Raw genomic sequence first — 13,001 nt, forward strand, 5'->3', positions numbered from 1 at the left:
GACAGACTGAGCCTGTGAAATAATTCCCACTGTTTCAACTGCCTGAGAGAAGGAAGAAAACATAAGAATTCACTAGAAGAATCTGGAATATGTTGGAAATGAAACAGAGACAGGATTTGGGAGATGGAGATGAACAAGATTAAAACTAGTAACTTGGAAATAGACAACTATGGGATAATAAAGCAATAATTATATTTGTGAAACATGACAGAACAGGAAAATCTGAACATATTGGACTTCCTTGGAATTTGTTAAACTTGTGGAGAGCTCTAAAGCATACACCCCTCTTCATGTTATTAATGTTCGGAGAATAAAATCAGTATGTTGTAAAGTGACAAATGTGGGATTACAAAGCAATAATTATATTTGTGAAACATAGCAGAACAAGAGGATTTAGAAATATTGGATTTTTGTGGACTTTGCTAAATTTGTGGGGGGATGGTCAAAAGCATATGCCCTACATTATGTCATTAAGCTTTAGAGAACTACTTTGGAGATGGAAAGAGAAGGGAGAAAGTTAACTGCATGCAAAACAAATTTCTTTTTTTTTTCTCTTAATGGTAATGTTTAAATATTACATTATTTTCTTAGCAAGCTACTAGATAAAGTTTTTTCAATTCTTTTTTAATGTAATGGGGATATTGATATAAACAGGTACTGTTTCTTTTTTTTTTTTTCTCCCCTCTCCTCTCTTGTTACCTGTTCAGTTTTAAGAAATGTAGGTACTGCAACGTGAGGGGGGAAAAAGGAGAAAGGAAGGGGTCTGGTTGAGAGAGCATGGCAAACGAAAAATTACTGTGCTTTTTCTCATGCTTGCATAGGGAAATCACTGGGTTAATCTGGGATTTCTCCATCAACAAGTTTATTACAAAACATATAAATGGAAAAGAATATTAAATATTATAGGGCTTTTTCTGGTAAACAAGATATCCTTAACAGTTTGTGTCTGGTTTGGATGTCACCAGAAGACAATCTGAAAAAGAGAAATGGCTTGGAGTAAACGATTACTGAAAGCTTTCAAGTGTTTTCTTAGCTGGGACAGCTATAAAGAAAAAACAAAAATCAGATAGCATTAACTAAAAGTATAGGCTTTGTCATGAGTCTCAGCATGAATGACCTTTCTTTTTGGGTGTCTCTAGCCTGTCAGCTCGGCTATTGTTTGAGAACGTTTGTTCTTATTATGTACATAGTGTTGTGTGCTATTATTACATTATTAGGTTTTAGGGGGTATTGGGGGGTGCATTTTTGTTTGAGGGCTTTTAATAAAAGAACAAATTCCGCACGATGTGACACAGGCTCAAAATGAGATGACAAGAAACAATTGTATAAAAGACTAACTTGCCAAATCGTATGAATGCAAAAGCTGAACCATGCATTTAACAAAAAGGCTGTTATACATAAATGGTGGAAAGAATAATCCATCAAGAACATGATTCTTTCTATAATGTGTTTAAACATTAATGATCTCACAGATAAATACAAAAAAAGAAAAAATAGTGAATTATATTAAAAAATGTAGAGTGCAAGTAGCTATACTCCAGGAGACACACTGGGAAAGAAATGAACATGTGAATTTGATAAAGAAATGTTTTCAGGATGGTTATTCAGCAGAATATCTGAGGCAAAGGAAGAGAGGAATACTTATATTAATTACAAGAGGACCTCTAATAGTAATAGGAGAAAATATAAAAGACAATGATGGAAGATTTATAGTTTTAAGGGGCTACTGGCAAGGGAGAAGCATTACACTGGCATGTATTTATAGTCCACCAAAAACTGCTATAATGGAGCTTAAGAAAATTCTTGGAGAAATAATCAGCTTTCAGCGAGGAATATTACTTATAGGTGGGGACTGGAATTTGATTTGCAACAGTGAATATATGTCTGGGGGGCCCAGAAGGCAAAATATAACAAGAGGAGGATAGATTTTTAAATACATTTATGAAAACATTTGCCATGGAAGATGTAAACTCAGTGCTAGGAGTTCGGAGTGAATTTATATATTATTCTCCAAGACACAAAAACTGGGCTAGGTTATATAGAATTTATATCTCACAAGAAGATGTGCATTTAATTGAATGTCTTGATACGCACACAATACCTATTTCAGATCATGCACCAACAATAACTAAAATAAAAATACAGGGTAATGAAATAAAAATAAGACACTAGTACTTTCCCATCCATCTGTTGAAAAGAGAGGAATTTAAGGAATGGGCAGCTGGAATTACCCAGTAGCTATTGGAGAAGACAGAAATGTATTCTGAAAATATAGCTGGGTGTGGGATAAAATTAAAGTGGAATTTAAAAATAGGGTGGAAATAAAAGAAACGGAGATATGGTTAAGAAGTAACAAATATTACTTAGAGGGACTGATGAGTGTTAAAGTACAGCAAAATAAGGGGAATCTCACAAGACAAGAAGAGGAACAACTGCAGAATGCTAAACAGAAAATAAGGGATTACCTCAATAATATGCATGATTTTAAAAAGATTGTTGTTAAGCAACTATTTTTTGATAATTATCCTAGCACAAAAACTTTTAACACAATGACTCAGGCAACAGAAAATAGAAAGGGCTATCACCAAGCTTAGGGAGCTAATAAGTCTATAGGGTAACTACAATTAGGGATCCTGCAGAAGTATTAGACATACTTTGAAAATTCTATGAAAGTCTGTATAAAGCAGAGAAATATGGAAATCAATAAAAGGTACAAATGGAAATGTTTATGGAAGAATAAATATTCCCAGGCTAAAGGTAGAGGAGGCCAAATTACTAACAGCTAGGATTGTAGGAGATGAAATAAAAATGGTGATGTATAATCAATCTACAGGGTATTCCTGTGAAAGTTTGGATGCTCAACGAACAGGGTAAATAAGACAACAATAGATCCAAACACAAGTGCATCAAACACCCGGACTTGTCCACAGCAAAATAAATGTATTGTGAAGCGCTTTTCGTCACTGTAATACAGTGACTTCATCAGACATGTTTAAAAACAATTAATTCATTTTAAATAACATTTAAAATTTACCCCATGGTACAAACTGTATTACAGTGACGAAAAGCGCTTCACAATAAATGTATTTTGCTGTGGACAAGTCCAGGTGTTTGTTGCACTTGTGTTTGGATCTAAAGTTTGGATGCTAGAAGGGATGAAACTGATAAAGACCTGGAAGGTTTTGTTTAACAGTATTTTAAGAGAAGGAGAAGTATCAACATCCGGGAAGAGTGGTAGCTGTAATACCTAAAGAGGGTAAAGATCCATCAGCACCTGCTTCATACAGGCCCATCTCAATACTAAATTATGATTATAAAAAGTGTTTGTGTCTATAATGGCAAAAGTGATGCCAAAAATGATAGATATGGATCAATGTAGTTTTGTGGAGGGGAGGCAAACATTTGTCAACATTAACAGAACAGTGATGAGCGGACCGGAGTTCCGCTGTGGTGACCCCAAACCGGGAAAAGCCAAAAGACAAACAACAACAACAACAACAGAACAGTGATGATCCAGAGGGAAGCAGAATGTAAGAAAATACCACTATTGTTGGTTAGTTAAGTCTTGATACAGAGAGAGCATTTGACAGTGAGCTGGGACTTTTTGAGCAGAGCAATGGAAGCATTTGCATTCCCTGAAAAAATAAGGTTGATTACGAGGATATATATGAGGCAAAAATAAAAGTGGGTGGGGTCCTCTCTGATAAGCTCTGCTTGAGCAGAGGAACTACGGTAGGGTTGTCCTCTCTTCCCTTTGTTGTTTGCATTATATTTAGAACCATTGCCAAGGAAAATAAGGGACTCAGAAATTCAAGGATAGAATTGGTATGATAGTCAAGAGAAGCTGAGTCTATTTGCAGATGACATTATTTTATACCAGACAAAACCAGAAAGGGGCATTACAGTGTTGTGAAACATATTGAGGCAGTTTCAAAACTTTTTGGGATACAAAATTAATGAAGCCAAAATAAAAGCAATAGCGTTAAATTATGTACCCACATACAAATTAGTTCAGCAATATTCATATTTATGGGGGCATGATGAAATGAAGTATTTAGGAGTAAGGACTAAAAATTATACTGATGTGGCAGCTAGGGATCTGTGGAAATAGACCAAACAAAAGATAATAGAAAAATTGAGAAAATGGAAGTTCTGTTATGTAGCTATTGATAGTAAGATACAAGCAATTAAAATGTGGTTAGTCCCTTTAGCCTTATATACAGGTTAGGCATATTTTTATCAACCAAAGGAGAAGTTGTGAATAGTAATTAATATAGAGCTGAAGGATTTTATCTGGGAGGGGAAGATGGCAAGGGTTAAGTGGGATAAGATTAGTTTTCCAATAGAACAGGGCAGATTGGGATTACCTGATTTGAAGGGGTATTTCAGAGCAGTACAGTTAAGGCTCCTACACATAGCACAATAAGAAAACTATAACTCAAAATGGAAATAGATGATGAAGAAATGGGGGGGGGGTTCAAGTAACAGAGAGAGACTGGGATTTTGGATGAAAACCTTTAAGGAGACCAGAAATAATCATACATAATATTATATTCATAAAGTAGCAGAAGGTATTCTAAGAACTAAGCCATTGCAAGAATGGAGAAAAGAGATTCTGCTGATAGGGGTAACTACAATTAGGGATCCAGACAATAGACAAGTGGGGCAGGAGTATATTGGAGAAAACTGGCAAAGGAACCAAGGTATTTGGAGCAAATAACTAGATAGGGAAAGGTAATAGAATGGGAACATACCAAAAACTTATTTGGACTGCAGGTTGGAGATTGCCTTCCATATCAAGAACTGCTAGAGTACAGGCAAAGAGAAAGAATTAGGGGGGTCCTAAAAGAAAAACCAGCACTGGTAGAGTTCTTAGTAGTGTCAAGAACAAAAGTTGCTGATAAGAAAGGAGTAATACTAGAGCATATAAAATATTACATGATAACTGTAAGAATCAATCAGAAGAGGTTGAAAAGAGAGATCGGATAAGCAATTCTCAAAGAAACAATGGGGGGATATATGTATGTCTCCCAAATATGGAAACCAAATAGGTGCCGCTATAGATCCAAAGGTCCACTCGTCAACACAAAAAGCAGCCTGAAAAGATGTAAAAACAATACACGAGTAGATGCCACCACGATACGTCCAATAAACTGAGCAGCAAAGTTTCAGTACATTTATTGTAATTATAAAACAAAAAAGATGAGCGCTTTCGCGTACACACAAGTACGCTTCTTCAGATCTTAAAAAACTTTAATTTAAAACACCCTTTTTATATAAAAAGTCTTTCATTATAATGAAAGCAATTAATCAATCAATTACTCAGAAACACAATTTCCTAATGGACATTCCCTAGTTACCTAGCACTTCTCATAAAATCCCAAGAATAATCAACATCATAAACAATAAGGCATCCTAAATAATTCATGCTTCCATATACATATCTATGTGTTTCTATAGTGATGTTCTTCTCACAAAATATATGGAAAGAAGGTACAAATATGCAAATATACATAACATTAAATATACACAAACAAACAAAATAAAATGAAACAGTATGCATAAACCTAAAACACTTAAAATAAACAAAACCTTATGCATCTCTGTACAATCCAATACAGGTACCATACAGATACCATATAGATATACCAATGTTTCATATAATGGCCCCTTACATGGAGCCATTGCTATAATAAATCATATTATTAATTTCTAAAAATATTATTATTATTAAATCCAATAGTATCATTATGACACAAATAGACATTATATGTACATATATATATATATGAAAATATATATACATGTATATATATAATATACAAAAATAAATATAAACTTTAATATGAATATGTACATAAAATCATTTATTACTACGTGCTTCAAGTATAGGTTTGATAGTTATAAATTGATTAAGACCAGATGATAAATGCACTCGTAACTTAAAACTCCATTGGAGTTCAACAGTCTCCAGATAATTCATATTGTTGCCGCCTCTTTTATTGGGGGTCATTAGTTGCAACACTCTAAATCTGAAATCATGCCCCTCATTCAACATAACATGTCTAGCTAAAGCATTCTGTTGATTAGACTTTCTAATTTCATATGAATGATTATACATTCTGTCCTTAAGTCTTCTCGTTGTCATGCCAACATAAAACACTTTACATTGTAAAAAAGTAGCTAGGTAAATAAGATTAGTACTATTACATGATGCAAAAAACCTGGGTTTAAACACATAGTTCATGTCCGTATGTACAAATACCTGTGAATCAGTAATCAGTTTGCACATATTGCACTTGCTACAAGGATATGTGCCTACTCTCTCATTATGTTCAGAACTTTATCTAAATGTTGTCCATGGTCAAGACAAAGTAACATCTTCAAATGTTTGCTATTTTTATATGTGAATTTAGGTGTTTCACCTACAACACCAACAATGGAAGAATCCATTGTTAATATATGCCAGTTTTTCCGTATAATCCTTACAATTTCCTTGTTGTCATTAGTAAACCTGGTAGTAAACGTTAGTCTCTTATCCTCATTAATATATGGAAAGCCCTTGGACCCAATGTACCCTTTTTTATTTACATTACTATGTTTTTTAAGCACCGAAGTTCTTATATCTTTTACCATATCTCTATTATATCCCCTTTCCATAAAAAGGTGCTCCATTATGTCAGCCTGTTCATCTAATGCATTACTCTCTTTACATAGTCTAGTTAGTCTAATAAATTGACTTTTAACTATGTTAAGAAAAACATAGCGCGGATGCATACTATTATACTGGAGTAGCGTATTTTTCCAGCATGGTTTTCTATATAGAGATGTTAAAACCCGACCATGTCCATCTAAACTAATGGTAATGTCTAAGAAATCAATGGCACCACTAGAAAATTCCATAGTGAACCTTAAAAAACTAGTAGTAGATTCCATATAAAGGATAAACTCCCTCACTTCTTCTATGGTCCCATTCCAAAATATAAGTACATCATTCACAAACCTCCTGTATAACAAGGCTTTCTCATAATATCTACTGTTAAAGAGATAAAGTTAAAGTTGCCGATAAGAAAGGAGTAATACTAGAGCAGATAAAATATTACATGATAACTGTAAGAATCAATCAGAAGAGGTTGGAAAGAGAGATCGGATAAGCAATTCTCAAAGAAACAATGGGGGGATATATGTATGTCTCCCAAATATGCAACAAAATCTAGAAGAGTTAGGATCTTTGCCTGAAAGTGTTTACATAGATATTTTTATACCCCAAAGATGCTCCAAATAATCTTTCCTCAGGTAGACAGCAAATGTTGGAGATGGGATGGGGAAGAAAGATGCAACTGGGAAAATATCTTCTGGGAGTGTAATGAGTTGGATTACTTTAAAGATTTCCTGCAGATTACTCTGCTGGAAATGCTGGGTGAGCAAATTGGACTGACTAGGGAAATTATTTTTTTGAGCTATGATATAGAGTTAGAATTGCTTAGACATAGTAAGGCTTTGCTGAGTCTAATTATGATGGCTGCCAAAAAAGCAACAACTAGAAAATGGAAATTGTAGTCTAAACCAACTTTACCAGAAGTAACAAAGACAGTAACAGAGAGAAAACAACTGCAACTGGGATCTTTAGAAAAGGGTAGAAGTAAATTACACAGGAAAATATGGGAAATGTGGGACCACTACATGCAGAGGAGGAATGATGTTTAAAATAAGGCAGGATCTGAATGAGCTATTTAATGGTTGACTGACAATAATTGCATATATTAAAAGTGATGTATAATGTTTGCAGCTACAGCTGTGTTGTTACGGTTTGTAAGGTATAATGTTTGCAACTGAGATTGTGTTGCTATGATTTATTTTCACTTATATAAATGTAAGACTGTCTATGTCACACATGATAATTTAAAAAATATGTTTCTTGTATAAAAGGATTGCCAGCATGAGTTCAAGTTTAATGCTGAAATTATCTTATTGTTTTGCAGACACACTGGTATGAAATGTATTGGGCTGCAGCAATTTGTCTAGTACTTAGTGTAGATGAACAAGGCTATGATTTGTTAATGAACTGCTTTTTGTAGTGCAGGATAAGATTTCCTTAGTCTTCATTTGTCTAGTGTGTGAGTTTGATCAAGCCACTTCATCAGACAGCACTCCTGAGCTGCCCCTGTAGTGAGACACGTGTGTCCAGTGGACTTTCGGAAGCTGTTAGAAAATGCCTTGCACATTTCTCTTTTGAATTCCAGTACCCTTCAGATAACAGCTAACAACTCCTTCACTATATGCTATTTGATTATGAATTCCAGCACATATTTTGTAGTACAATAGTTTGCTAGATGCATTTTCAATAAATGTGAGTTTCAAAGGAAGACAAGTTTACCATTGCTCATGCTTTGCCTGTTTTCAATGTGAAGCTTTTGTGTTGGTCATCAAATGGCTTTCAGTCTGATTATTGCAAAATGTTTCATAAAAGTCTTTAAATCTAAATCTCAATGATCATTCTAAAAGTAAACAACATAGTATGCACATGACAGGTTTGAACAGTGTTTTTATGATAATTTGGGGATAGGCAACCAAGTAATACTGGTAACTCTCTGGGGTGGTCCTTTTCCCTGCCTAGTGCTCCATTTGACCGTGATCCAGCTCTGCTCTCAGTTACCCCTTATTTTGCAAAATACCACTGAATTTGTATCATATATTTGGTCTGTTCCTCATAAAGTTAACAGTTTCAGGCAAATCACTGAGAATTGCAGTTCACTAACTAATCATAAACATTTGAGTTTCAGACTACACAGTCTTCAAAAAAAGATGCTAATGTAAAACTCTTATTTTAAGTATACAAGAGAAATCTGTCTCTGATTCTGGCCATTGTCCCTGTTTACTTTTTGGCTTTGTCTCTGATTCTTGTGCTGAGAGGTTGAGATGTATTTTTACTACAATCAGAAGAGAAGCATACAGCAAAGTGGTTATAACTGCTGGGAAGAGGTGGGGCCATCTGTGCATGAAAGTAAATATTCCTCTTGCTTGTTCAGTTTAAGTAATCTGAATGTGCATAACTAGTATTCATCCATGTAAAATAAGTTGGAGTACTTGATTTACTGTGTGTTTATCTGAAACAAACTTGAAAATATGTTGTGTTAATAATTATTTAATTATTTTTATCAACATCAAACACCTGAGGTGTACCAATTCAAGAGTGGAGATATATGTGCTGGGTAAAGAGTCTGTGAATAAGAATAGCTGACTCTGGCTATAATGATCAAGTTAAACAATTATTGGTCAGGATCCGTGTTCATTTGTATAAAGCAAGTGGGGGTGTGTAACTATGAGAATTTTTTTCAGTTGGACATTGGAGGTGTACACAGTCAAGTGGCTGTAATAGATGAGTATGGACATCGGTGAACTATAATGGCAGCATTCTGAATAGTTCTAAATCAGGAAAGTAAATCCAAAAGAACACAAGCAGTTATGAATGTTTAAAAAAAATTATACGGTACATGGTTTGAAAACTGTCCTGGGTCCAAGGTAAACTTAATCCACCATGGGTATAACTGTAAAGTTCCAGCATCAGTTCAGGAATACATGGTACAGTTATGTTCAAAGCATAATAACAGAAACATTGCTGTTAAAAATAAAATAGTCTTATGGGACATTAATATGAGCATATGAATATAGTATAGATTTTATACTAGGAAAGTACGCTGTAGACTGAAGTTAAACAGAATTTTAAAAAGTAATAGAAACATAGTACTACTGACAAAGTTATCTATCTACCTTCAAATTCTTGGCCTCATTAAACCCATATGCTATAGAACAAAAAATGATATACATTAACTTAACAAAGATATAATTGTAATATTATCATATCTTACTATACATTACTATACATAATGATTCTTATTTGCCCATAATGTTCAGCTGATACTGAGCCATCTTTATTTAGTAACATGCAATTATACTACTGCAAAAACACTAATCAACCTCCTCATTCCAGACTCATAACAAGGGAAGGGCAAACATTGTGGCTGCCCCAGGTGTAATCTGATAGGTAGGAGTGATAAGCATCTGTCAATGGGGTACAAATGCACTACTGGCATTCATTTAAAAAGCTGTGGGCGATGTTGCTGCTCCAATATGAATGCATGTACTACAGTTACTATAAGCTCCAGAAGACCTTTTCCTTTTGGTTCTTAACTTTGAGAAAACTTTTTTTTTTGGTCCTTCATTTGGTTGGGGGGGTGTTATTGAAAGGAACTGTCCAGGTCACCAGAGGACCTACCTAAAGTATTGCCATAGTGAGGTAAACATTAGTTTACATACCTTTTAATTGTTATTTTATTTTTTATTTAATTAATTTGTTAAATGAAAAAGTTGAACAGGTCATTCTCTGATCTATTTAAACCATGACAAAGGCCACACTGGCAAGTGTAAAAGTAACATATTCTGAAAAATTCAACTTGCAAACTTAAGTTTTGCAATCATACAACACAGTTTATTCTCTCTCCGAAAAGAAGAAATTTGCTTCACTTTAACATTTATCATACTAGTTTTTCTATCAGTTCAAATTAGGAAAGAACTTGCTTTCCTATATTTTAAACAAACAGTTCAGCAAGAAGGCAACAGCTTCAACATTAGTAGTAGCACAAGTTTAACAGCATTTAGGAAAACAATATTACTTTTTGGGCATTTAAACAGCAGTCAAAAGAGAAGTTTTATCTTGCAAGTAAAATAAATATAACCTATTAATACAGTTGAAACTATAAAAATAGAACATGCAGGAGTTGGTATAACATCATCTCAAATTTATGTATTTCTTAAAATAAAGGCATTATCATAAAACAATTAATTTAAAAATGTAATAACTATTGTCCACAAAAATAAAAGCTAGCAATCCTAAAATACTACTATAAATTCAACATATAATGGAAATATACCTATAAAGCAACATTGTAACTTACTAAAAATCAAACCTTCTGATGGCACTAGAATGTCACATTAAACAACAAAGCAAAAAAGTTACAAGATTTTCAGACTATATATATATATATATATATATATATATATATATATATCTTTAGTTAGAGATTTTATATATATGTGTGTGTGTGTGTGTGTGTGTGTTATATATATATATATATATATATATATATGTCACATATATAAAATAAAACATACACCCACACACAATTTTGGATAGAATTATCATATGAACCAGCTATTACAGTTTCATAACATTCCTTTTTAGCAACAAGCTAGAATTGTAGATGAATGTGGAGAAATCAATACTCATCACCTCAGATTCAGGGCATAAAAATATTATTTTAAATCATTTCAGATAACTAATATTTAGAACACCAACATGAAAACACTTCACGTTCATAATCACGACCTACAACATTTTTGGCTTAGTGTTGTGGTTTCCCCATTACTGGAATGGATGTCTGTCTGTGCGACATAGAGGGAAAAAGCTCTGACTATACACCAGATGCTTGATTAATGTTTGGGCACCTTCAGAAACCATGCAAGAAGGATGGATATATGTGATTGTCTGACACGGACCTGCCAATCTTGGAAGAGGTAGGAGGCCTTGTACACTGGAATGCTGATGCCTAGCGGAGTCTGAGGGGTTGTAGTATGATGTCTATGGGCCAGAGTGATGATTGCATGACATCCAAGGGATTGACATGTGTGAAGGATGCCTGCATGTGTCTTCTGAAAGCAGACATTGTGAGGTTCATAGCCATCATTAGGGAAGGTTTAAGTGGAGTGGCTGAGGCCTACCCTGTGAATTTTGGCTGCTTACTCATGGCTCCTGACTTTTCCCTTTTGTGCAAGTGAGTGGACTAATGGGCTTTCTCCTCGACAAGGGAATGGATGTGCTACCTTGGTTGGGGAAAGAAATGAGATGGCTCTTACGCATAAGAGGAATTAAAGAGTCGACAGGGAGCTGGGAGAAGAGGCGTGAAATCTGTCAGTGTGGGTCAAAAAATAAAATAAAACAATATGAAAATAAATGAACTAAATCAAGAGTGCATATACTACTTCCATCTTATTTGTCTTCCATAAATATTTTTAATAAAGAAAATTATGTCTAAAAATTCTAGGATTACATTAAAAAGGATACCAAAATCTAAATGATAAAGGAAAGGGAATTGCTTTATTAATTTAAGTAATCCATGTCACGTTGCTTTATGGAAACAGTGTTTATAGACATTTCACATAACATTCATATCCTTTTATAGAATATCAGAAATGTTTTCAGAAATATAATAAAATTTGCTTGGGATGTGTTCAGAGCATACATATTAATTGAGAATATACGAAGGGCAGCTGCATAGACTTCAAAAATATTTTGGTCAAACATAGCATCAGCTTAAAGATTTATGTCAGTATATTGTAGGAAAAATACAGGGCCCAGCAATGAGAAACTATATAAGTAACAATATTACAGTAATATTGATATTTTAAAATGCATTTTGCAAGGGGTAAACCTCACTGCACCCCCCCCCCCCATTATCCCTACAGCTCTAGTTATACAAACTCTGTGGTCACCACACCTTGATGGAAAGCAGAAGTTTCCCCATTCCTGTGGCTCAGCAATTGCAAATTTATTTTTATGGAAAGCTTTCCCAGTATTTCACATTAACACTTTTACCATGAACATAAGGCACATGATTAATATGCCCTTTGAAACAACTAAATGCACCCTTTGTCAAATATTACGACTATTTCTCTTGTCTCATTTTTCAATCAGAAATAAAAGCATATTTCAAGACTCCAGGAAAATGTAACTGCTATAACTTAATCTCTTCATACCCTTTTTCATTCTACATACCTTGCTCTGACTATTTCTGAGTGGGGTTCTTTCAGCATGCCATCTAATTTCCACTCAGTATATAATGCATGTTTTTATTGTGTTTTGTCAGTAACTCTGTATGTAATGTCATTTATCCATTGCCTTTATACCCTCAGGCCAACTGTGATATTCAGTTTGCATATAATAT

General features: G+C 34.2%; 1 protein-coding gene across 1 annotated transcript in view; it reads right to left on the bottom strand.

The window, feature by feature from the left end:
• Window positions 1-13,001, bottom strand: part of HPSE2 (heparanase 2 (inactive)) — a 2,291,060-nt gene that overhangs the window by 1,946,086 nt on the left and 331,973 nt on the right. The gene's annotated exons all lie outside the window — the stretch shown is intronic.

This window comes from Protopterus annectens, chromosome 14.part0 (assembly GCF_019279795.1).
Source record: "Protopterus annectens isolate FY-2018-M chromosome 14.part0, PAN1.0, whole genome shotgun sequence".
In the NCBI taxonomy this organism is placed as follows: Eukaryota; Metazoa; Chordata; order Ceratodontiformes; family Protopteridae; genus Protopterus; species Protopterus annectens.